The sequence below is a fragment of the Tiliqua scincoides genome, chromosome 2, assembly GCF_035046505.1.
Source record: "Tiliqua scincoides isolate rTilSci1 chromosome 2, rTilSci1.hap2, whole genome shotgun sequence".
Lineage (NCBI taxonomy): Eukaryota > Metazoa > Chordata > Lepidosauria > Squamata > Scincidae > Tiliqua > Tiliqua scincoides.
The window spans coordinates 164,670,121-164,695,282 of NC_089822.1; the positions used below are offsets into that span (position 1 = coordinate 164,670,121).

General features: G+C 45.4%; 1 protein-coding gene across 2 annotated transcripts in view; it reads right to left on the reverse strand.

The window, feature by feature from the left end:
* Window positions 1-25,162, reverse strand: part of NTN1 (netrin 1) — a 151,915-nt gene that overhangs the window by 122,875 nt on the left and 3,878 nt on the right. The window lies entirely within an intron of this gene.

The following is a 25,162-nucleotide window of genomic DNA, read 5'->3' on the forward strand; positions in this document are numbered from 1 at the left end:
CCCTCTCCCTAGGATCAAGTACAGTTTAATTTCCACACATCTTTTTATGCTACGCCTACACAGATAATTAGAGGAATCATTTTTCTTTCAGCTCCATGTATTTGCTGCATAAAAATTAACATCTATGCTAAATACAGCTTTTTGCATACCTGCAATTTAAAATCTGTCATCACATCACCTCTCAGCCATTTCTTTGCTAGATTAAATATGTCCCTTTCTCTTTCTCACAATGAAAAATGTTAATGTAGAACTAGTCTTCTTGCGTTCCTTGATAACTTGTTCTTTTGTTCTTCTGGTTGCTCCAATATTCCTTTCCAGTTACTTAGTTTCATTGATATGTCATTCTTCCTACTTTGCGCACATCTTTTTAGCTTTCTTAGATACACATATTGTTTCCATTCCAACCTGAATTTCTTTATCCCCTTATAAACCAAATACTTTCTTATGTAACTAAGAGAACACACCTAAGCACTTGTTGGACCTTTGTGCTGGTCAGGGAGGGTCGCAAATGTGCCATAAAGCACACTTGTGCCTCTGTGGGAGTAAGCCATGCCAGCGCACAGAAGTGAGGCCAAATCCAGCCCCATGCGACAAGGAAAGGTAAGTCCACACTAGCCGAATTCGGCCAGCGCAAGGGGCGGGGGGGCGGGGAAGAGGTGGGAGGAAAGTGTTTTGGGGTAGGGGAAGGAGGGCTGCAGGCAAGCCCCTGGGCAAGTGGGCAGGGAGCGGGAGGCAGGGCCAGAACCCAGCAGTTATGCCAGATCCTACCCCCCCCCCGTTCCTGAGCAGTGTGGAGTGCTCCTGGCTGCTCCGTTCTGCTCGGATCTGCGCCATCATCTCAGGTGGCAGAGATTCAAGTAAACCCATTGGGGCCGCTGCAGCTTGCCCTGGGGTAAGGGGAAAAGTTTCCCCTTGCCCCTGACTGAGCCACGGTCAGCCCCATACTTGCCCTGGACACAGAGCAGGCCTGCTGGCCTTCCTGTTCCAGCACAAGTTAGGATTCTGCTGCCTGGGTATGACTCTCACACCTATGCTCTCAAGCAGATGTAGATGACTCCAATATTAACATATTTCACTGCTATACTATTTACACTGCCATGTCACTCTCAGACAGAAATAGTTTTAGTGCTAGTGTCAGGTTGCTGGGGACCCTGGGGCATAGCTCCGCACTGGGACCCTATGACACTACTCACCCACCGCCAATTACTGTCACCAGCACCAACAGTTCAGGGACAGCCTGGCCAGGTGTGTCTTCTAAAAGGCATGGATCTTCAGCCATTGCCCATCTAGGACAACCTCTATCGACACACCTGAATAGCATCCTCCAAATGTAACCTGTGCAGTAAAGTACGTCACTCTTGTACTGCCCTGCTAGCATACTGAAGAGAAAAATTTTGTCTACTTTTTGTTGTAATTTAATTACTTACATATTTAGTTCAACAAAATGCACCTTGAGCCTACCCACGTGTACTCAGGCCCAACTTTCAATGGAATTTACTTCCAGGTCAGGCCAAGAGCCCATCCTCATCAGAAAGTCCACCTGGTTGGGCCAATCTCTGAACCCTCAATACCAGTTTAAGAGTAGGTGGGTGCATCATGGGGGCGGGACTAGTGCATCCATGAGGCCAACTGAAGTGGTCACCTCAGGCAGCAGATTAATGGGGTGCCCACTTCTTTTGGGATTGATGGGGGTGCAAGTAGTTGGCTTACATGCCTCCATTGAACCTTCTCCTCTGCTCCCCATTCTCTGGGTTAGAAAAGAAAGAAGAAGAGAGGGGAGGAGAGCGGTGGGTTACAGTATCAGAGGAGCAGAAGCTGGCACATCATCAAGTAGAGGAGGCAGCATTTGTCATGCTACCTCAGGCACTAGGAGGTATGATTAGAACTAACATTTTAAACCAGGGGTGTCCAAACCCCAGCCCGGGGGCCACTTGCGACCCTTGGGGGCTCCCAATCCAGCCCTCAGGGAGCCCCCAGTCTCCAATGAGCCTCTGGCCCTCCAGATACTTGCTGGAGCCTGTGCTGGCCCGATGCAACTGCTCTCAGTGTGAGAATGACTGTTCGAACTCTCACCTGAGCTGTGGGACGAGGGCTCCCTCCACTACTTGCTGTTTCACGTCTGTGATGCAGCAGTGACAGTGAAGGAAAGGCTGGCCTTGCTTTGTGCAAGGCCTTTTATAGGCCTTGAGCTACTGCAAGACCTTCATTCATTCATATAAGTTCCATCTCTAATAAATTCATTTATGTAAATGTATTCAAATTTTAAATGTAAATTAATTCTTTTTTTCCCCCGGCCCCTGACACAGTGTCAGAGAAATGATGTGGCCCTCCTGCCAAAATGTTTGGACACCCCGGTTTTAAACTGACTGATGCTCCCAGTTCTTAACAAACATTTTAATTTCCATTTTCTGGGTCTGAAAGTGGTGGATTACTGTTGACATCCTATTGTCTAAGTATGGACATTTCATGCCTGTAGCAAGATACAACTGTGCCTTGTAAAATTTCACAGCCTAAGAGTTTAATCATCCAAATTTGGGGGTGGGAGCTGCGATGGTTTTCACCCAACTCTGAGCCTCTTCATGTTTCACTCAAATTAATTCTGAAGAAAAACCCCACATTCCTGATCAGAACAATTGCTGAAATATTAGCTGAGCTACAAAAACAAACAAACAAAACCCCATTCAGATCTGTTTTATTTGTCCCCTTTTGTTCAGCCTGCTCCAGTGTGAAAGTTGCTATTTAAATTTCAGCAGTTGTATTACAAGGGGCTGGGTATCTGTTCCAAAGCATCACCCTGAGAGCTTTTCAGTGGAATGTTTGCACAATTCAATTCATTTCAAAATGTTCAGCAGAGCCTCCCCCCTTTTACCCACTCCAGCCAAACTCACACCAGTGACTCTGCTCAGATCCAAGGATGTATAGGGCCTGGGACACTGGTCCACAAAGCCCTTATATGTAAACACAAGCTTGTGTTTGCATTTGTCTTCACACGGTCAGGCCTCAATTGTGCAGTGTAAAGCCTGCTGCTGCCAACCTGATTTCAATATCCGCTCATCCATCCTCAGCCTGCCAGAAATACTTTCAAACTCCTCCCTACCATTCCTTGGAAGCAAAATGATTTTAATTCCATGATGCAATCTCAAACACTACCCAGAACCAACTCCACAATCACAGAGTGGGAAAGGGAGAGTGAACAACCTGATGGAAATAACCGGAAACACATGAAAGAGCTAAAACTACTGGTTCTTGACATGTTATTTGGGTTGGGCCAGAAGCCACTTTGCTCTTGCCAAGGATCTCCTCTGAAGCTAGGCTTGGCAGGTCCCAAGGTTAATATACAATTGATGATCAGCAAACCGTACAAGACGTTTGTTGTGGGGAATCACATGACACATTTTAAATGCTTTTGCACTTGTACACATGCACACACACATACATGATAACCCACTGCTAGATAACTACAGCATTTGCTTACAATTCAGTGCCAGTTACAAGAGGTAATTATCATGTACAAAGTCAGTGACATGCACACTGGAGCTGAAATAAATTGCTATTTAGAGACAAGCACTTCATATTGTCCACAATGTTTAGCAAAGAAAAATTAGCTCAGGTTTGTCAATTTATGACTGCAAATTTACTCTGTGTTCAAAAAGCTGCAGGGAAGGAAATGGTCAGCAGAACAGTTATGATGGAAACAGTAATAATATTTCCTTTTAATTCTTAAAAAAGTTTTTTTTTTTATAAACTTCATTATGAGCTCTTCATTTTGAGCTCCAATCCTCTTCTCTCTCTGAGAGGATCAGAGCAGTGGTGACTCACCTATTCCTCAAGTACCACTACCACAAGCAAACCATCATGGTGGCAGGCGGGGAGGAGAACCCAATCAGGATTGCAACACTGCCACCACCTCCAGGCTAAGCACTCTCTTGCCTCTTTCTCGGCCAAGCCCAGTGTGCCTGACAGACAGCGTGACTGGTCCCAGCACTGTTTTGTCCTCTCTCCTCTTCTGGAAGAAGATGTGTGGAGGGGTGGGAAAGCAGTAGCCTAGAGCAATGTTTCTCAAACTGCCGGCTGGGACCCAACTAGGTGAGTCGCAAGCCAATTTTAGTCACTGTCACAAGGCATAAGGTAGACTGGTGTGCCAATGACCACTTCTCGAGTCAAGTCCCGAGCCTCTACCCCCTTGACTCAAGTTGCCCACAAATCATAACAGGTGGCCATCACAAATCTTCCAGAGTGACTTGTCCAGAACAATTTTTTGAGTAATTTTGACTCAAGTCTGAGTCTTTTCAAGAAACAAGTTGAGTTGCGGAAGTGGTGAAAAAAAGCAAGCAAGCAAGCACACACAAAAAACAGAGTTGCAAGCACACACAAAAGCAAGTCTTGACTTGAATCTATTTGGGTCTTTTCATTTTTAAAGTAAAATCCCTGAGTCTCTTTGACGCGTTTGACTTGAGTTTACATGAGTCACAAAAAATGTATGTTTTCGCAACTCTAGTCCAAGTCATCCGAGTCTTGGCCCCTCCTTGGTATGAGACTCATATTTAAGCAAATACACACAGTGCACGGTGGTCCTAGAACAGTGTTACATTCTGATTAAGATAGGCATCTTTTCTCTGAAAGATATGGCTGTTTTCTAGGGGTTCATTTATAACTAGGGAGAGTAAAGAGAGAGAGTCAGAAATCCCATGGAACTTTACAAAGAAATGTAAAAAGTAACAAGAGAAATGTAAAAGGTAACTAATAACAGAATCATCCCGAAACTGTATTAAGAAGGCAGCAATTCCCTGCGTTACTTGTACAAATACAGGGGAAAATAAAATCATACATATAGAGAGTTTAGATGTACATGAAGATCATGTACTACAGCCCCTCCAACAGGATTCTTCAGCATTTTAGGTTCCTCAAAGGTCAGCCTGTATCATCCAGGTTACAGTGTACCACAAGCAAACATCCAGAGTGAGATTAAGAGCTACCAGATTCAAACACAGGAAGCCTCTTATATTGAATCAGACCAATACTCCTTCCTTCTTGGTCTCAATCTGCTCTCCTCCCTGCCCCAATCTCTGTGCCTTTCCTTCCCCTCTGTGCCCTGTTCCACCCACCTGCTGCCTCCCCCCTGCCCCCCCCCTGCACTGACTTACTGGCACTGGGGGTCATCACGAAATCACAGGTGTGCAACTGCTTGCTGTTTGCAGCAGTGGCCCAGCTGTACAAAATGGTGCGTCACATTTTTTTCTCTGTCCATGTGCTTCAGTTAGTGCTGGGAATGAAATAAAGCAACTGACGGACTTTGCATTTCCTATAAATGGGGGAAAAGCCATGACAATCTTGTCTTCATCCTAGAAGTCACAGTTTCAACCTGAGGTCATGTCTAGCATCAAGTGAAAGTAATCAACATGTGTCTGCTTTACTCCTTCTGCACTCTAAGAAAACTATAAACTGTGGACTTGGGGACTATTGCACCATGTCCAGTCACACACCCTTTTTGCTGTGCTTAACATCCAGCCTGAAGGACAGCTTAGGAGCCCTCAAAAAAGTGCTAAAAGTTTGGTGTCACTTTAATTGGTTGCAACAAAGGCATTGTTACACTGTAGCTTTCCCAAATGCTATCCCTGTTAAGTATGAATCACCCTCTAATGCAGTGTTTTTCAACTGCTGTGCCTGCGGCGCACTAGTGTGCCACGAGGCAACCTCAGGTGTGCTGCGGGGCCAGAGGACACAGGCAGCAGCCACGCGTGGGAGAAGCGGCTGCAGCTGTGGAAAAAGGAGCAGCAGAGGCTGCTTTGCATCTCTTGCTGCTGAGCAAGAGGATGGCTGCAACCCGATCCTCATTTTCCTGGAAGTAAGCCCCATTGACTATAATGGGACTTACTTCTGAGTAGACATGCCTGAGCTGGGCTCTCAAGTTCCTTTCCTAGCCCCACTTTCCTGGGAGTAAGGCCCACTGACTATAATGGGACTTACTTCTGAGCAGACATGCCTAGGATTGGGCTTTAGGTCACACTTTTTTCTGAAATACAGGAGCAGGCAATTGGGGAGGGGGGAGAATGTGAGGCAAGTGATTCTGAACCTTTGGAAGGTGCAGTTGAGTGAGGGGAGGGGCAGTAGGAGAGGTGCTAATTGCAATTATGAGATGGGGGAATGTGGCTGTGGGGGGTGCGGGAGAGGAGAGAGAAGTGCCAATTGCCTGCTAGTGTATTTGAGAAAAAAAGAGTGCAACCAAAAGCCCAATCCTAGGCATGTCTAATGATTTAATTGTATTAATTATATTAATTGTAACATAGTAATGTAATGTAAGTAAAAAACTGGGAGTATGCCTTGACAATTTTAGTGCCTTGACAGTGTGCCATGAGCTGAAAAAAGTTGAAAATGGCTGCTCTAATGGATAACACTTCTCTTATTTCATCATGATGACTGCAGTCCTATGGATTGTTACAGGCCAATTCTATGCATGTATACTCAGAAGTCAATCCCACTGTGTTCAATAGGACTTACTCCCAAGTAAGTGTGCATAGGATTGTAGCATTATCTAGGAGCAAGCAGTTACTTCAAAGTAATTAGCACAGGATTGCGCTGCATGCCTTTATCCAATCAGCAATGCAACTGAAATGCTTTTGATTTCACTAATCATAGCTGTAAATAAGATATTTTCTCCCACAAAGGAGATGTTTTCTCCTGAGAAGTAACTGAGATGATACCTACTAAGAAGCAAACTTTTTAAAATGCAGACCAGTACAGTAGAAGATGAGGCTCCTTTGCTTTCATTCATGAAAGAATGAAAGCTGTTACAGACACCCTCTTTCCCCAAACATGTGTCCACTTTAAACTGACTCCATCTTGGTTTCAAAGTCTCCCTGAAGTGCAAAAGGGATGAGATTTTGCTGGCTCCCAAGGAAAAGGTCCCTCTATGGTTGATTAAATCTGGGTGCTTGAGGTCTGACAAAGGACAGCTAGCAAGAACAAGTCCTGCCTGAATGTTAAATTGAATTGGGCCATTGAATTACAATGGCCCAAATGGGTAGTTCCTTTACAGACTCTAGATCAAGAAGTTCTTCCTGAGATAACACACCTTGCCACACCATTGTTCAGTAGCAACTTCCTGGTTGGGCCATCAAGCTCTTTTCTAACTCAGTCATGGCCAGGAAGCCCAAATGCATCAGTCAAGAAGCTCTCCAAACTCCTTTGTCCTGCAGATATTCCTTTGTTCCCTTTGTAAAAAGTCATATAACTTCTCTGCTCTGGAAGCAGATTAGAACAAGGTAGAAGAGAGGGGCAAGACAAGAACTAGTCAACACAAGACACAAGAAGGAGAGAGACAGACTAGTCAACACAGCAAGAAGAAGGAACAAGACACAAGGACAGAGACAGACAAGACACAGGAACAGAGCAGAGTTTGTTCAACCTGGGAATTCTGCAGCCCTGCCTTGCTGTTCAAGAAGGACTTCACACTCAAGCAAACCAGCAGAATAGGATAGGTGATTCCCCCTCCCCTTTTTTGATCTCTCTCTCTTTCTCTCTCTCACTTACTTCCCCCAAAAGATTATTTCTTTAACAAACTCATTATCTTCTTCGGAAAAGCTCTGTCTTGTGGTTACTGTTAGCCTAACTGAGGCATTTTGAGATTGGTTGCACTGCTCATCCATGTCAACTATCCCAAATCTTGTCACACTGCTAGATCTGACCTCCTGCTTGCTAATGTCCCCATTTTTAGTTATGTGTGCATGACACATATAGGTCACACGTGTACATGTAAAGGAGCAGTATTGGCAACAAATCCTTCCTCCCATGTTGAATATGGTACCTAAAGATTCTGTTATTCTGTAAATAAACTTATTTGAAAATACACTCCACAGAAATCAGTAGGACTTACTTTCAAGTAAATATAAGAACATAAGAACAGCCCCACTGGATCAGACCATAGGCCCATCTAGTCCAGCTTCCTGTATCTCACAGCAGCCCACCAAATGCCCCAGGGAGCACACCAGATAACAAGAGACCTGCATCCTGGTGCCCTCCCTTGCATTGGCATTCTGACACAGCCCATTTCTAAAATCAGGAGGTTGTACATGCACATCATGGCTTGTAACCCGTAATGGATTTTTCCTCCAGAAACTTGTCCAATTCCGTTTTAAAGGCATCCAGGCCAGATGCCGTCATCACATCCTGTGGCAAGGAGTTCCACAGACCGACCATATGCTGAGTAAATAAATATTTTCTTTTGTCTGTCCTAACCCTCCCAACACTCAATGTGAGTGGATGTCCCCTGGTTCTGGTGTTATGTGAGAGTGTAAAGAGCATCTCTCTATCCACATTATCCTTCCCATGCATAATTTTGTATGTCTCAATCATGTCCCCCCTCAGGCATCTCTTTTCTAGGCTTAAGAAGCCCAAACACCATAGCCTTTCCTCATAAGGAAGGTGCCCCAGCCCAGCACATCTTAGTCGTTCTCTTTTGCACCTTTTCCATTTCCACTATGTCCTTTTTGAGATGCGGCGACCAGAACTGGACACAATACTTCAGGTGTGGCCTTACCATCGATTTGTACAACGGCATTATAACATTAGCCATTTTGTTCTCAATATCTTTTCTAATGATCCCAAGCATAGAATTGGCATTCTTTACTGCCACCACACATTGGGTCGACACTTTCATCGACCTGTCCACCACCACCCCAAGATCTCTCTCCTGATCTGTCCCAGACAGCTCAGAACCCATTAGCCTATATGTGAAGTTTTGATTTTTTGCCCCAATGTGCATGACTTTACACTTACTGACATTGAAGCGCATCTGCCATTTTGCTGCCCATTCTGCCAGTCTGGAGAGATCCTTCTGGAGCTCCTCACAATCACATGCTGAGAGTGAAGAACGCAAAGGAATTTGTCCTGACACCATTGTTAAATCAGAGCTTTAACTGAATTGCCCAATAGTTATGTTTATTTTTCTGATTTTATTATCCATTTCCTCTAAATAAACCATTGCTCTTTGATTTTGATTATTCATTAGTTCAGAAGCTTCCCCTGGAGGTTGGGGATAACAATAGGCCCTCAGTTTGGCTGTACTTGTCCTAAGAGGCGACTAAACAGCCACCCGGTAGATGGGACTCATTAGCCTGGGAAGGTAGCTCATCTGAGAGAAGGAAAACTCTGATCCCAAACCTCCACTGCCTTGTGGCTACATCCAGTTATGGAAAAGGCTTCAGGAGTCAACCTTGAGGTAAAATCCAGAGCCGGAGTCCCTGAGGCAGTTCATGACTGAACACAGTCACGTTCTGGCAACTCCTGCGACGCCGCTGGAACCAACCATATTGGCTTCTGCCTTTCCATTGGACCATTTCAGCGACGTGGAGAGGGGGGATTTGCTGCATGGGAAACAGTCTATCCTCCATATCTACTTTACCCAGGCTTCACGCACTGGAGAGGACACTCTGTTCCAGAACCACCATTCAGAGTGCGATACCATAGTCTTCCGAGACTGAAGGATGCCAGCAAGAAGTTCAGAAGCCCTGGCCGACTTTACTATCAGCTTTACTATCACTTGACACTCTTCTACTAATATTCCTGAAGAAGTATGCAATGACTCTGGAAAGCTTCATGCATTAAAGAAGGTATTTGATTCTTATGTGGGTGCAATTTTGCTTTTAAGTTTATGCTCTGAGTTTTGAACCTTCTGTGGCTGGCAAGTAACCTGGCCAGGCAATACTAGCTGATATGTCCCTTGTACTTTTTAATCAGTACATATTTTAATGGTTCTATTGTTATGACTTCCAGCCAATGCAACTGATATTCAAATACAGTTTCAAATAATAACTAAAAAGGCATAGATTTCATCTATTACATATCCTTCCACAACAGAATTTAGTAGGTACCTCTATCTGCCTGGATACAAATTTGTGGAAACTATTGGCCAATCACTACTATAAACTTAATTTAGTTTTTCAGGTTTAAAATTTTCTCTCTATAGCAGTGTTTCTTAACCAGTGGTACTCATGCCACAGGTGGTAGTTGAGGTGGAGTCCAGTGGTACTCGTGGGAGCCCCAGGCCCTTGCCGCCTGGCAGTGAGACTAGCAATGCAATGCATCAAGCAACAGTAGGAGGCTCAGCTCGGCTCAGCTGACAGAGCTCCAGTGTGTGCTTTTCACATGCTCGACAAAGCTCTCCCGTCTGCCCTGAGCCTCTTACCCATGTTTGTCACATTGCTTGTGATCTCCCAATTCAGAAGTAACTGGCAATGACGTCATCGCCAGTTATGTCTGGTGGTACTTCCAATCTGTGGACCGTGCCAAGTGGTAGGGCAGGGGACAAGTGTCGAGAAACACTGCTACAGAGTCAGGTAGGAGTTCGAGAAATGTGTTGGCTCAGCAAGCCCTGAATCTGTGCCACAGTACCTTCTCAAACTGTTACAAAAGAAGTTATGTTGATTGTTCTTATAAAGACCTGATAAGGATGAAGAGAGTTTTACATACAAAAATGCCCTCTTTGATGTGACAGACCTGTACAAAAGGAGCTCCCTTGCTCATAACACATTGTCCACTGCAAGGTTCCCAAAGCGGGCTGGGCTGGCTGGCAGTAGCAGGCTGTGCTGACCCCCAAGGTGTTAATGAGAATTCCAGCAGTGTCCCTCCTGCAGCTGCTACAGGCTAAAAGGAGATAAATTATAGAACTAGACTGTTTACACATTTACAAGGTACTTAACCGACTTTCCACAAGGGACTAAGAATGCCCTTTCCCACCAAGACCACATCACTAATCATGTAACCCCTGTTAACCCCTCAGATGCTGGTTTTCTTTAAGCACGGAGGAAAGTGAGCCCTTTGGGGTTTGAGAGGTCATTGGACAAGCATCACAGAAATTTCAACAGGGACAATATTCCCCAGGGATTCTGAGATATGAAGATAAACTACAGCCTTTACTAACATGAACATAGAAAGCTGCCTTTTACAAACACTGACCCATTGGTCTGAGTCAATGCTGTCCACACAGTGCTAGACTGTGGCTCTCCAGCAGTTCAGAAGGGGTATTTTCCAAGCCCTACTGGAAATATTAGTGTTTGAACCGGGAACTTTCTGCAGCCAAAGCATGTAATCTGTTACAAATCTATGGCCCCTAGAGATGTGCTGGATACTGAGAGTACTGCAGAGGTATTTGCAGATACTGTGGACGCTAAATAAAAATCCTCATCTAGCATGAACCGCTTTTGCACTCTTGTTTTGTCACGTTCAGTGTTCCTAACGCACGCTCATACATTCAGATAACTCAAGGCAAAGCCAACAGACCCAGGGTCCAGAGGTGGCACTTCACTGAGTCAGGAAAAGAAAGCTGAATAAAATGGAGATGAACTCTAGAGGGCGTGAATTTTTTTTTTTAATGCACGTGTTCAGGGACAGAAGGATTTCAAAGGGCAAGTGGTCCCACTAGCTGTGGTAACTTGCACAAGCCTCATGCCTTATCATTCTCCCAGCAAGTGGGACAACATGCCCTTTGAAATGTTTGTGTGCCTGAAAAAGTTCAGCCACCCTGAAACGTGCTGCATACACACATGTATGTTTTCATAATAAACATACTTTTATTCTTTGTGTCCTCTGATGTTCATCCCCACTAGACCAGTCTACCCCTATCTGTAGTCAGAATTTGAGCATAATGTCCCTGATTCTTCTGGAATCTAGTACTGTCTATTGATCACTAAATCGGGCAATAGTTTCACTTTCTACCATATGTAAGCCATAAGACAGACCCAACAACAAGCAGAACCTTTCTGCCCTTCTAAAGCTTCCCATGTGTCAGTGCACAGTTAAATGTCTATTCCCCATCTTCTCCTAAATGACATCACTAATATGGGAGAGAGTTACCATTAAGACAGTTACATTCAGAAAACCAGGAGGCCAGGAAAAATCATAGATGAAGTTTTGAGAACTTACCACTTTTCATCGGAAAGAAAACTCTCCCAGCAGGGCTGCCCTCACGATGAGGTAAAGTGAGGCAATCAGGAAGCAAATGAACAGCAGGGGGTGTTGCCCCACCTGCCCCCCCTCCCACTACCTCTCTCAGAATTGAAAAAGAGGAGTAGATGGAGCAAGAGAAAGCAGAGGAGATAAGAGTGGTGGGAAGATGCTTCGACCCACCATTCTCCCCTCTTCCTCTTCTGCCCCTCACTCCATTTCAAATCCTAGTGAAGCAGTGATGGTGAGCAGGTGGCAATAGCAGCAGGTTGACACCATTTGGTGCTAAAGATCTTGGGCCATCTCTGTCCCTAAATACCCCTTTCATCCCAGAAATCTTAATGGAGACAAACACAAAAAGGCGAGTAGGTAGATTTGAGTTACCAATACTGGGTGAGTAGTTAGGAGATCAGCTCCCACAACCCACTCACAGATATCTGCATGGTTAGAAACCCAGGTGACTAGACTGGAAGAGAAAAGGGGAAGGATGCAGGATCTTGGGGAAAGGAGAGAAGTCAGAAACAAGGGAAGGAAGGATGGAAGAAGGAGGTAGCCCAGAAACTTAATGGAGGAAACCAAGGAAGTTGAGGGAAAATATTTCAGGAGCCCAGCAAAGGAGGAGAAGCATTGGACAGGAAAAAGAAAGCTGGGTGAAAGCAGTGGTGAAGTTAGAAAAGTCAAAGAGGCTTTCTGAGGAAAGGTAGCAAATGAGCAGACTATAGCAGAGCCAAGGGAAAAAGGAATTGGAGAACAGCAAGTCTTAAAAAGGACAGCTGCATGGAGGAAGGGTGAAGGAGAAGGAACCTGGGCAAACTAGCTAGGGCCAGCAGCTTGAATCAGAGAAAGGAGGCTGAGGCTGAGGCTGAAACTCACTCACCTAACTTAGCTATAGTCTTCTTTATGACCTTGCTTCCGTACACATCCCCATATTACTCTTGGGTCTTAGGAGTAGTTATTATTAGGAGTATGCATTGTTAGAAGTAACCATACATATGGAAATCATAATATATACCTCACTGACAGCTTCATTACAATTTAGATTTGGAGCAGAAACAATTATGTTCACATAAAGTGTATGTTTTCCCAACAGAGCTCATTAGAGCCTAACAACATTTTTTTAAGGAGTCACAGCAAGTCCTATGCACGTGGGCAGCTCAATCCTAAACTAAATGTCTGCATGCAATGCAGCAGTACTGGCACGGGGGGGGGGGTGCGGGCCGCACTGGGTGATGTGCACTGGGGGGTGACACACTAAAATCGCAGTGGTTAGGAGTAACCCCATCATATTATACACCGTTTGATGCAGAATTTTGAGTGGAATGCAATGCAAAAAACCAGAGTGAACTATCTCCTTTCTATCAAAAGTTTTGGCCAAAAAACTGGAGAACAAAAAATGCATGGAGTCCTAAAGAAAGTGAAAGTGAGCCATATCGCACGTTTACATGCGAGTAGGTGAACTTGCCTTAGTCCATCCGAAAGGGCAGGCTGAGAGGAATCCAACAACACCGGAATGGTCCTGATCCAATGAATGCAGCCCCAAAAAACACCTGAGAAGGAAGTCCCTCCCTCCAAGCAGACAAATGTATTGAGCCCTATGGAAAGCAAAACTAAGCTTCACGGTTGCATTTACTTGCGAGTAAGCAAACACACCTTGAGTGGTGTGGAAGATCAGGTGAAGGAGAGTGCAAGGCTACCAGAATGGTCCTGATCCTATGCACCTGGAGCTAAACAAGTGCTACACAAGGCAGCCTCCCCCCCCAAAAAGGATCAAAACAGAGGCTTCAGCTGATAAGGTGAACCTTTTTGAGACTTGCAAAGCCAGGTGGATCCTGACAGTGATCTGGTTTAAACAGAAGTTCTTAATTTGAACTGGGCACTGGGTAGGGCTGAAAACCTTACTGGTTTTTTTTTGGGGGGGGGGGTGTTATTGCAGGCAGGCTACAGGGGAAATTCACTTGGTGGACCAGGGCTGGCTTCTGCTTATTTAATTATTTGTTTTACTTTAATTATACTTATTTATTTTAATTTGCCTGATGATGTCACTTCCACCATGACCTCACTTCTGGTGGGTCTTGAACAGATTGTCATTCTAAAAAGTGGGTCCCAGTGCTAAGTTTGAGAACTGCTGCAATAAGGTGTTAGTAAGTTGACACCCTGGAGTGTGTGTGACACAACTAGCGATCAAAATCACTAAAATCACAGTTTGGAGGAATAATACCAGCATGTTATATATCAATCAATGCATAATTTCATGCAGAATGTGTTCTATCTTTTTTCTATCAAAGGGTACAGCCAAAAAACCAATGGGGGTGGAGTGATGGTACATCACCATGCCCACCACCTGGTGTACTGCCCCACCCACTGCATGGGGGGTGACGCGCTGGCATCCCGTACCGGGTGACGCGAACCCTAGTGATGCCACTGACGGACTCTGCTGCATCTCATGGGAAATTTCATCTGTTGGAGTCTCCTTGGGGTAAGGGAACATTTATCCCCTTGCTCTGGGACCCCAGCAGCCACTATGGGTCATCTCAGACCTGCGATATTGCTGGTGCAAGATCACATTGTGTCAGGGAATCAGGCCCGGGACAGGGGATACGACAGAGTGCACAACAGTGCCACCAATCCCACCCCTTCCTGGGACCAAATTGCCCACACCCAATAATGTATCAAGAAGCCCGAAGCTGCAGTAAGGGAGATTATGGTAAAGGTTATACACAATTTGTAGGCTATAACATGCTTTCAGAATTATTAGACGTCTCTATAAATTAAAAATGGATTTGTAGAATTGTAATATTGTTTGCTGCGCTGGCTTTTAAATTATGTTTTAGATTTTAAATGTTTAATTTTTTAAATTTTATATTGTATTATATATTTATCAAGTATTGTAAGCTGCTTAAACATTTAGGGTATAACTGTTTTAAATTAAATTAATAAAAACAAGGTCCCAAAGTGTCACACTCGTAATCCGAGATACAAACTCTACTATGCTATGCAAATGCAGTGCCAGACTAATCTTATAAGAGAGACTTTGATTTTCAGGGTATAGTAGGAGTTTCTGGTAAGATTTAACTTTCACCCCAGAAAAGTACCTGAGTACATGCCTCTAATTTCTGTCACATAAATGAATGGTTGCCACTCCATCCAATAGAAAAATAGCACAATGGCCTTGAGACAATTGTAAAACTTGCCCTCTATCCCCAATACTGGCTGACCTGAACCTCACTGACAGGGATCCAATAGGGATACAATTATGTCCCTGTATGGGACTGGTATCAGTGGTCAGCATTGTGAGGCACCTGCATAGTCCTACTGGAGGAGCTCATTTGCCTGACCTTGTTGCCATTCGCAGTAGACAGGAAGAGGCTTAATACATAGGTCATAAATAGTGCGTGGAGCAGGACTACTCACATTGCCATCAGGAACCCTTCTCAATGGGAAATAGAAGATTTCCAGCAATGCAAAGGCGTGATCCCATTTCCTAATGGAAAGGACTTAAGTAGCAGTGGAGGGAGCAGAGTACAACTCTCTCACACTCCTTTTACTCCTATCAACACCAACCCATCATCCTGGGAAGGAAAATGGAGACAGAAGTTGCCTCCACCACAGCAACCATCACTGCAGCATAAGTAGAGAGACTGAAAGAGAGAGACTCCCTTGCCAAAAGCCCCTAAATAAGTGAAACCAAATTTGTCTTCGTGCCCAGGGCAGGGACGTGCAGTGGGTGGAGAGGCAGGTGAGGTAGAGTCTCCCTACCAGAGTTCTTTGAAAAACACAGGCACCGTGTGAAACGCCCAAGCACCCACGCACGTGGGTTGTGGGTGTTTAGGCATCTCACATGGTGGTGGTGCTTTTCAAAGGATACAGGTGGGGAGACTCTGCCTCACCTGCCTCCCCACCCACTACACATCCCTGGCCCAGAGATGTGTTACAGTTCCGGATGACCTTGTGATATACGACTCCTTTCTCCAAACAAATCCTACCCATTATAACAACAGCTCTTTGTGCAGATACTGTACTGGATATTCTGAAATATGTTTGTCTGATGGCTTAATAAGTGAGTTTGCTTAGAGGGGGGAAGAACCAGGTTGCAATCCTGTCTACACTCTCTTAGGAACAAGTCTCCTCTGAACACAATGGGATTACATTTGCTTACATCCCTTTCACCATCATTAGATGTTCCTCATATTCTTATCAGTGACTATCACTAAGGATTTCTTGTTTAACTTATACACTCAGGATACTTTAAGCAATTTTCTTTTGCAGGGATTTGGAGAGTCTGGGGACTCTGGTGGCTAAGAGATGCCTAATATGCTTGCTGTGCTTCACTACCATTACATGGGCAATATCACAGGTAAAACCAACACAAAATGAATACCATGGGACTGATTTTCACACCCTTGATTTGCAGTGGTTTTAAATTACAGGTGCCTCTTGCATAGTTCTGGCTGTGGTTGCTGAATTAGGTCATTCTTCATAGGGAGTGGATTAAGACAGCCGCAAACTTTGTGTCTCCTTCTGAAAAAAATCCAGTTTCTCTCAGACCCCCTAGAAGTATTTTTAATAGACTTCCCCAAGCTTGAACTCCTGGGGGATAATGTTATTCTTGATTAAATGTGAGACAAAGAAAGAAAAGGCATTTTAGAATTGCATGGGGTACCATGCATACTCCTTTACATTATTTAGCATTGTTATCTATGAACATCATCTGCAATGGAGAATGCACTCATCATATAGGGTTATTTCCACTGACCTTCATATAGATATGCCAGCTGACAAAGGTCTAAGGTGCAGCTGAATTAAAGAAGGCTCTTGTTTCATGGGGGGCCATTATAGCTGTAAAGCTACATTACTCTTTTTTTAGATTGTTTCTGAAAACAGATTATTCTCAGGAGAGAAGAACTGAGCTTCACACTTCAGAATTCTTCTGGAAGCTATTTCAGCAAAAGCTGGAATAACATGATGCTGTCTATTTATCTGTTCTCTTAACCCTTCCTACAACTACAAATACTTTCAGCAAGGCTGGAATTAAGTTATACAGTACAGTATTATCAACAGTTCAGAACCCATATTGCTTTTGAAAAACTCAACACTAAGAACCATAATGTGCCACTTGCAGTCCAATCTTATGCTGGGTTTATGGTGGTGAATCTCACAATCCACCACCATAAAGCCAGGGCTGGTAGTGCAGTAGCTGCTGCACTATTTGGAGGGCTGAAGCCACCAGCATGAATGTCCTGTGAGTGACAGTTCCGAGACAGGAGGGGGAGGATATTAGTGGCAGCCGTGCACACCAAGATCTTGCCCCCACTTCCCAGCCCGAAGCCCCCTCCCCAAGGAGGCTCCTTAGATTTACGCCAGCAAAAGAGCTGGCATAGGGAGACCCATTGGTATCTCCTATGGGCAGCCTACAGAAAGAGAAGTAAAAAATATTTTTGCATACTTCTCCTGGGCCATTTGGTCACTGCCCCCCCCCCCCCGGCAGCATGCAGCATGTGCTCGATCAACAGAGCTGCATGGTCTGAGGCTGGTGGTGGATAGGATTGGGCTGTTTCATTCATAAAACAAATAAAAGTATATATTATAGAAACATGCTATAGAGCACATACTGGCTGCTGACTAGCTGACTGGACAACAAACTGCACTGTAGTTGAAGAAAAGTCTTTAAAATGCAGGATTTTAAACAAACGTCCATGTCAGCATTTTATATTAATTATGACCTATTTAGCTGTACTCATTTTCTAAGTGAAGAAATCACAGAGAGCCAAATTTGCTATAATGCTGCAAATATTTTCTTGCTTTGTTATTATTCTTGTTATTCAAGACCAAACAACTTTGAGTTACCAGTTAGGGATAAGAAAAATGGGATATAAATGTTGCAAAGAATAAATAATGTCAAAGAAAAGTAAAAACTGCCTAAAGTCACATCTGATTGTGATTTAATGGCATCAATGGAACTGTGCATGTGCTGCTTTACTTCAGTTGCTACTTCAGCTGCCGATGATGTGAAAGTCAAAATAAATAGCACACACTGTCTATTCAACAACATGATTTTGCAGACAAAATGAGCCTTATGCAAATGGGGAAAAGCCCTGTTTTCTGACCTTATCTACGCTACATGAATTGGAAGGAAATTCTGAGATCATGGATAGACAGCCCATCTAAAGGTGCAACCAGATAGTGAGAGATCCATGATAAGATGTTCTGCCTTTTTCTAAAGAGTAAATGCAGATGTGGGGGGCTGCCAGTTCAGATCAGGTCTGCAGTGCCAGAGGATGGGAGTCTGACACATTCCCTCTGCACCATTTGCCTAATACCTGTGTGTTTTCTGGCAAACAACAGATTCCACTTGTCATGTAATTGGATTAGGAAAATGGCACAGGATGAAAAGGGCACAATACCCCCAACAGCAGGGCAGTGGTCCCAATTATGATTGCTTCCCAGCTGCATTTACCCTTAAAAAATGTTTAAAAGGGATTTTGAAAGACTCCTTAAAAAAAAAAAAAAAAAGAGGCCTGATTTGTTATCTGTTCACAACTCTCCCCTTACCTCAACAATTTTAGACCTCAGACCCTTATAAGCTCCTTATAAGGAACTTTAGGACTTATCCAAGACATACATGTGAATGATGAAGGTGAAAAATCCATAAACATGTCATCCCATTAAAAAATATAAGATTGTTAAATAGAAGTACAGGTAGAGCCTATTTATCTGTGTTAGTTCCATTCCGTGACTCAGCGCAATTAACAAAAAACACGTTGTGCTGAGTCCATAGAGTTAGAGTCCATAGAGCAAATAGGCTGCAGCCTGACACTTCCTGTTGGAAGGAAACTAAGGCAGCTGTTCTCAATTCCTCCCCTCCGTACTCAGCCCTCCTGTTGCCAGCTGTCCTGCTTCTTTCACAGTTGGAATGGTGAGCTTGCTTGGGAAGCCTCTGTATCCCAGGCAGTCTCCCAACAGCCTGCAGGTTCTTCTCCTGCAATCTTCCCAGCCACCATCATGGAAACTCCTCTGCCCTGGAGCATTCTGGGACTTGTAGACTGGCTCTCTGCTCACCATCACCTGTCTCTCCAAGGCTTTCCAAGAGCCTGCATCAAGGGGGGGGGGGGGGGAATTTGGCAAACACTCCCTGGGTTTTTTAAAGCAATCCCCTCTCCTCCCCCCTCCTGAGCTCTCCCCATTGCCAGCTGCCTGGCTTCTTTCACAGGTTAGATGCTGATCTTTTAAGAGTCCAGCCCTATGTGTTTCTACTTGGAAGTAAGCCCTATTCCAGTCAATGGGGCTTATTCCCAGGAAAGTGTGGAGAGGATTGGGCTGTAAATAGCATGCTTTGCTTGGTAGGAAGGCTTTGTGATAGCCTGCACCATCTGGGGGGGGGGGGGATTCGGCAAACACTCCCTGGGTTCTTTAAAGCAATCCCCTCTGTTGCTGCTACGCGCCACCCCAGTGTGTGTGTGTGTGTGTGTGTGTGTGTGTGTGAGAGAGAGAGAGAGAGAGAGAGAGAGAGAGTCCCACCTCCACCTCCCTGCACATGTTCTGGCTACAGAGGTTCTTGCCCCCCCCCTTCCCCTCTTCAGCCTCTTTGCTGGCTCAGGGGCTCCAGGAATGTTACTGTTCCTTTGCAAGGGGAACCTCTTCCAGGGCTATTCCCTGCCTGGGCGAGGCAGAGCCTTTTTGCAATGTTTTGGGCTGCCTGGAAAAGGAGGGAGACGCCAGCGCAGGGCAAAGGAGACAAAGGTGTGTGTGTGACATTCAGTACCCCACCCCATTCTCATTGAGACAAATCTGCAGATAAAAATTTGTGGATAAATAGGCTGCACCTGTACAACAAAGGGCACAATCCTAACCAATTTTCAATCACTGAGGTAAGGGCAACACAGCTCTGAGATAAGGGAACAAATATTCCCTTACCTTGAGGAGGCTTCTGTAACTGCCCCCTCAACTGCAGGATGCAGCACAGGCTCCACTGGCACAGCTATGTCAGTGCAGGAAAGTCTGACAGGATTTGGGCCAAATTCTGTTGGCTGAAGTGCCTACTTCACTGTCTAACATAGTGATGGCCCAGAGTTATGTTTGGAGCTGACACCTGAAATTCATAAGAACAGTGGTTGTGAATTAACTTGCAGGTCCAACTTGCAGGTAAAACCTCCTGTTTTAAGGCAACAAAGCCAAAGCTGTTCATTTTGGTTGAGAGCACAACAGACATGATGTGAGAGATTCATGATCAGATGATCTAACTATTCATTCATTCATTCAGCTTTAAGGCAAATGGGAGGGACTCCAGTTTGAATTGGGGCAATGGTGTGCAGGAAGGTTTGCTTAACTGTTCCTTACTGCACTATTTACCTGAGTAAATCATACATCTGAAGCTGCTGTAAGTCCCCTTGGAGAGGAGGGGGAAAAAAAACAACTATGGAACTTACCAGCATCATGACTCTACTTTCCCCCAGAGAGTTTAAAAGAACTTTCAGTTGGGAGAAAGGGTAGATCAGGAATATGGCACAAGGGGAAGAAAGTTCAACAGCCCTTCTCTCAGCACCACAACTGGGGGGGGGGGAATTGTTCCCTTCCCTGCAACTGCTTCCAAGTAAAAAACAAGGCAATGCAAGGTTCAAGCACAGATCTCCACATCATGTCTATTCCAGCACTTTCTCGGGAAGCTACATACCTGATTTAGACCACGTAGGACCTCAGTGGGGACAACTATAAGGACCGTGACTTATGTTAAACTTTTCTGCTGCCACTGTGCCATGGAATAGGTGCTGGGACAGTTGAAGGTACTTCTTTTCTCAAAATGTACTGTCTATTATTCTCTTTATGTGCATCAAATAGAGTGTGAAGATGGCAGCCATACATCTGGTGAGCCTCTACTGAAGGTTATGCAAAGTTAACTGGGTTGGAAGGCTAGATACAGAGGATGTTAGCAGAGCTGAGGGATTAAAGCAGGCGGGGCTTCTGTTATGTCTTGCAGGGGATTTTTGGCTTCTGGTGATCTCCTCATGGTAAGGGGACATTTGTCCACTTACCCTGGGATAAGCCCTAGCAGCCGAAATGGGTCAACTCAAATCTGCGCCAGTGATATCGCTGGTGCAAGTCCACTTTGATCTGTGCAGGAGGATTAGACCTGAGGAGGGGTTTGAATACGGCACACACTGGTGCTGCCAATCTCAGCCCCCTCTTGGGCCCAATCCTCCCACCCTGCTCCCTGCCCTCCCCCCACTCCTGGGCCAGACTTACCTGGCTTGGCCAGCTTCCCTGTGACTGTTGTCGCCAGGGGGAAGGTTCTGGCCTTCCTGCCAGCACGCCTGTCTCAAAGCCCTTTATGGAGATTTTGAGATAGCACATGCCAGGGGAATGTGTATTCTGCCAGGTGCCAGCACATTTTTTGCAGGGGATTGGGCAAAATGGAGTGCAGCCATTGTTACAAAGGCAAAAACAAGAAGACGCGTATAGAAGTTAGTCAAACATGAGGTCTAGTAACAGTAGGAGGGAGCAGCCCACAAGCCTTAAACCAGCAACAAATTCCCTCAACCGATGGAGGTCAACATTAACACACTTGCTGACCTGGGTGGCTCAGCTCACATGCTGCCATTCTTCCAACAGACAGAAAAGCAGAATTCAAGCTCCCTCCCCAAGCTCTCTTTTCACTGTGAATGAGTACAGGTTTAACTGCATTATGAGAACAGGATTTCATAATACAACTGCCTGATTCAAGAAGCTCCAAGAGGGGTGTGAAATATTGTCAGTGTGGATGAAGGGAGCAGGGATAGAACCTGCCCAGTTCTTCTGCAGCACGACAAAGCGTGCTTTAAAAAGAGTGTGAGAAAGATACACAGCAATGACAAACCTGGAAGGTGGTTTAACTAGGTAGAGGTTGCATGAACTGGGGGGTTGGGCTGGGGTCAGGGCTGGAGAGTCAGTGGGGTGATGTGTATAGAGTTGATCCAGAGGCAGCAAATGAGCTCTTCCATCTGTGAATCTTGTATTGGCTCCTGAATAGGTTACTTCCCCAATAAATTAGGGTACAATCATATTTAAATCAGTATTATGATGTACACCTCTCTCAGTGAACAATTCATACAAAACAAGATAGGAAACTGACAGCACAATCCTACGCATTTTTACTCAGAAGAAAGTGGGCCCAATCCAATCTGGTTGATCTCCAGCACCAGTGCTGGGTGCTTTACGGCATGATGCCCTGAGAGGAACTGGCACTGGCTCAGCAGTGGACAGACACTGCCCAGAGGTCCAGGTGGCAGTGAGGGCTTGGGGATGAGGGAAGATGGGCAGGAGGAGGAACTGGAGCAGGAGGAGGGTGGAGGGAACAGGAGGATCCTGTGGTGTGTAGGGGTGAGAAGCCCATGGAGCTCCTCTGGACTGCACCAGCGCCGAATGGAGGAGTTCCATTGCAGCTCCTGCAACTTTACTTGGGGGAAGGGGACAAAAGCCATTTTGGCACCCCAGCAGAGCTGCCAGGGATTGGATTGGGCAGCCTGTCTGTATAAGATTGCAGTCAAAATTATGCATTACTGAAAACATGTTAGGAAGTGCTTCCTAGGAATGATAGTTACTTTGCAAACCACTGCAGTTCAAATATAGGAGAATATTTACATCGTGAGTATACAAAAAGGATAAAAATATTCTTATTAATTTCACAAACAAATTTCACAAACCAAGTTGTACTTAATATTTGGTTATATGTATATATATTTTTACAGCTGCCTCCTTGCCATGTTTATTCAGAGGGTGTAAAATTGATTTCAGTGGAGTTGACTTCTTGGTAAGTATGCTTATGTTTTAATCCTAAGTATTTTTACCAAGGAGCACACTTTCAAACCCATACTTCCAAGTACACTAACCAACTTTCCAGCACTGACTCAGCTGTGCCAATGGTATATGTGCTACATCCTGCAGTGGGGGGAGCAGTCATGGGGGCCTCCTCAAGGTCAGGGAATGTTTGTTCCCTTACCTCAGAGCTGCATTGCCCTCACCTGGGTACTGGAAGGTTGGTTCAGATTATGCCCTGGGTGTGTTTTGAAAGTACGTTCTTTTAGAATCAGTGAGTCTTTCTAGTACAGGCTGAATTCTAAGCAGGATGCATTTTAATCCATGGAGTTACTTCCAAAATCACAGGTTTAAAACTAAAGTGCTAAGGATGTTAATGAAGTTGAGTATTAAAAACAAACAGCAGCTCCATGGCTTCATGTTCCCAAAACACTGCTGAGTGTTTTAAGGACTGTCAAGGGCAAACAGCAAAAAGGACAGAAGAGGTGCAACCCTGCCAGATTCCTCTGTGGAGTCAACCACTAAGAACCCTGCTGGGGTATCTCTTCTTTGGTTCAGTTCAAGTGGTCCTATCAGCAACCACTGGCTGGCCCATGCAGCCAAAGAGGAGCAAAGTTGGGAGTTTCATTGCGGGAGGGATCATTTGGCTGCAAATCTGGGCAGTTTGGGAACTGGGGTGGGCTGCACCAAATGCTTTCAGAGAAAATGTTCTACTGCAAGGAGAACTGGCCTGGCAAGCCGGAACCTGGAGCATGCAGAGATGCTGCTGTTCACTCCCTCCCTCTCTCCCCAGACCTCTTCTGTGAAATGTCTCTGGGAACACAGCTCAAGAGGATGCTTCCTGCCTTGCTGGAAACCAGATGTCATAAGTGCCAAAGAGGACCAGACACCCCAAAATTTAGGACATCCAAGAAAAATGAAGGATGTGACAAAACAAAAGCTAAAAACATTCAACTGTGGATTTCATGTGGTTCATTTAAACACCAGATTATTTACTATTACATTTAAAACTACATTACATAGAATTTATTAATTGCAAGAAGGCTCTGTGCTGCCTGCAGGGGCAGGGAAAGGAGGACATTTAAGTCCTTTTCCATGACTTGAGGCCAAAAAAGAGGACATGTCCTGGACAAAGAGGACCTGTGGGCACCATGTCTTCAGCCCATGCTGTGCTGAGGGGGGAAAGGCCACCTGGACACTCATTTCCTACCAGGCTTCATTGAAAGAGCCAAGAGATTTGTGCTGAAGATGATTGGAGGGCGGATGAGGGTGAAAGCCAGCAAGAGAGGGAAGGAACTAGGCACCCCAGACCGAGTCACCCTTCCTCCCAACCCCCGCCACTCTACTAAGGTTAGAGTCTGCCCCTGTAATCCTGCTGCAGAAAGAGAGCTCAGCAGTCCCAAAGCGCACAGAGGGACTGGAGGAGAAAGCCCCACTAAGCGTGTCTGCCCCTCGCCCCCACTGAAGGGACATCCAGGAGCAGGAAGGAGTTCCAGGTGTAGGTTTGCCAACCGGGGTTGCTTTGAACAACAAGGATGCTTTGCCCCATGGACTGTGTGGCCAGCAGAAAGCCCACAGGGAAAGCTCTCCCCCTGACCATGAGCCCAATCCTAGCCACACTTTCAGGGAGTAAGCCCCACTGACTATAATGGGACTTACTTCGAAGTGGACAAGCCCCAGGCCTAAGCTTGTCTACTCAGAAGTAAGTTCCATTATAGTCAATGGCACTTATTCCCAGGAAAGTGAGGACAGCATTTCAGCCTTAGGCAGCCTCCCCAAGCCCAAAGACCCCAGAATCTGTGCCACTGTTTCGAAGGCAGGGCTCCATCTCCAATCAATCACACATTTGGGATATGGGTGGAGAGGAGGCCTCTAAAGTGGAGTCAGTCTGAATAGGTACCCCTCCAAGGCTCAGAGGCAGAATGTAAAAGAAACCATTCTGCTTCTACTGTTTTGGGGCCCAATCCTCCGCGTGTCTACTCAGAACTCAGTTCTGTCATAGTCAATGAGGCTGACTTCCAGGAAAGTGTGGGATAGGATGGCAGCCTTAAAGGAACAGGTGGGAAGCATCCCAATAAGCCAACAAGTGAAAGACAGGGAGCCTCTGAGTATGTCCAGAGTGCCTGACTCCCTCCTGACTCAGCAGGGGAACCTCTCTCCCAGCTAGCAGGCATGCAGGTGATGAGAGAGGCCTGTTGCACCTTGGCAGGTGAATGGGCAGCCCAGTAGCGTAGCTGCTGCCAATTCTCCCTCCGCCCCCACGTGCAATGTGGAAACATAGGAACATCAGAACAGCCTGGCTGTATCAGGCCATGCGGCCATCTAGATCGGCTTCCTGCACCTCACAGTGGCCCACCAGATGCCTCAGGGAGCAACAAGAGACCTCCATCTTGGTCAGGGTGACCAGATCCAATGGAGGCCATGGTACAGAAGAGGG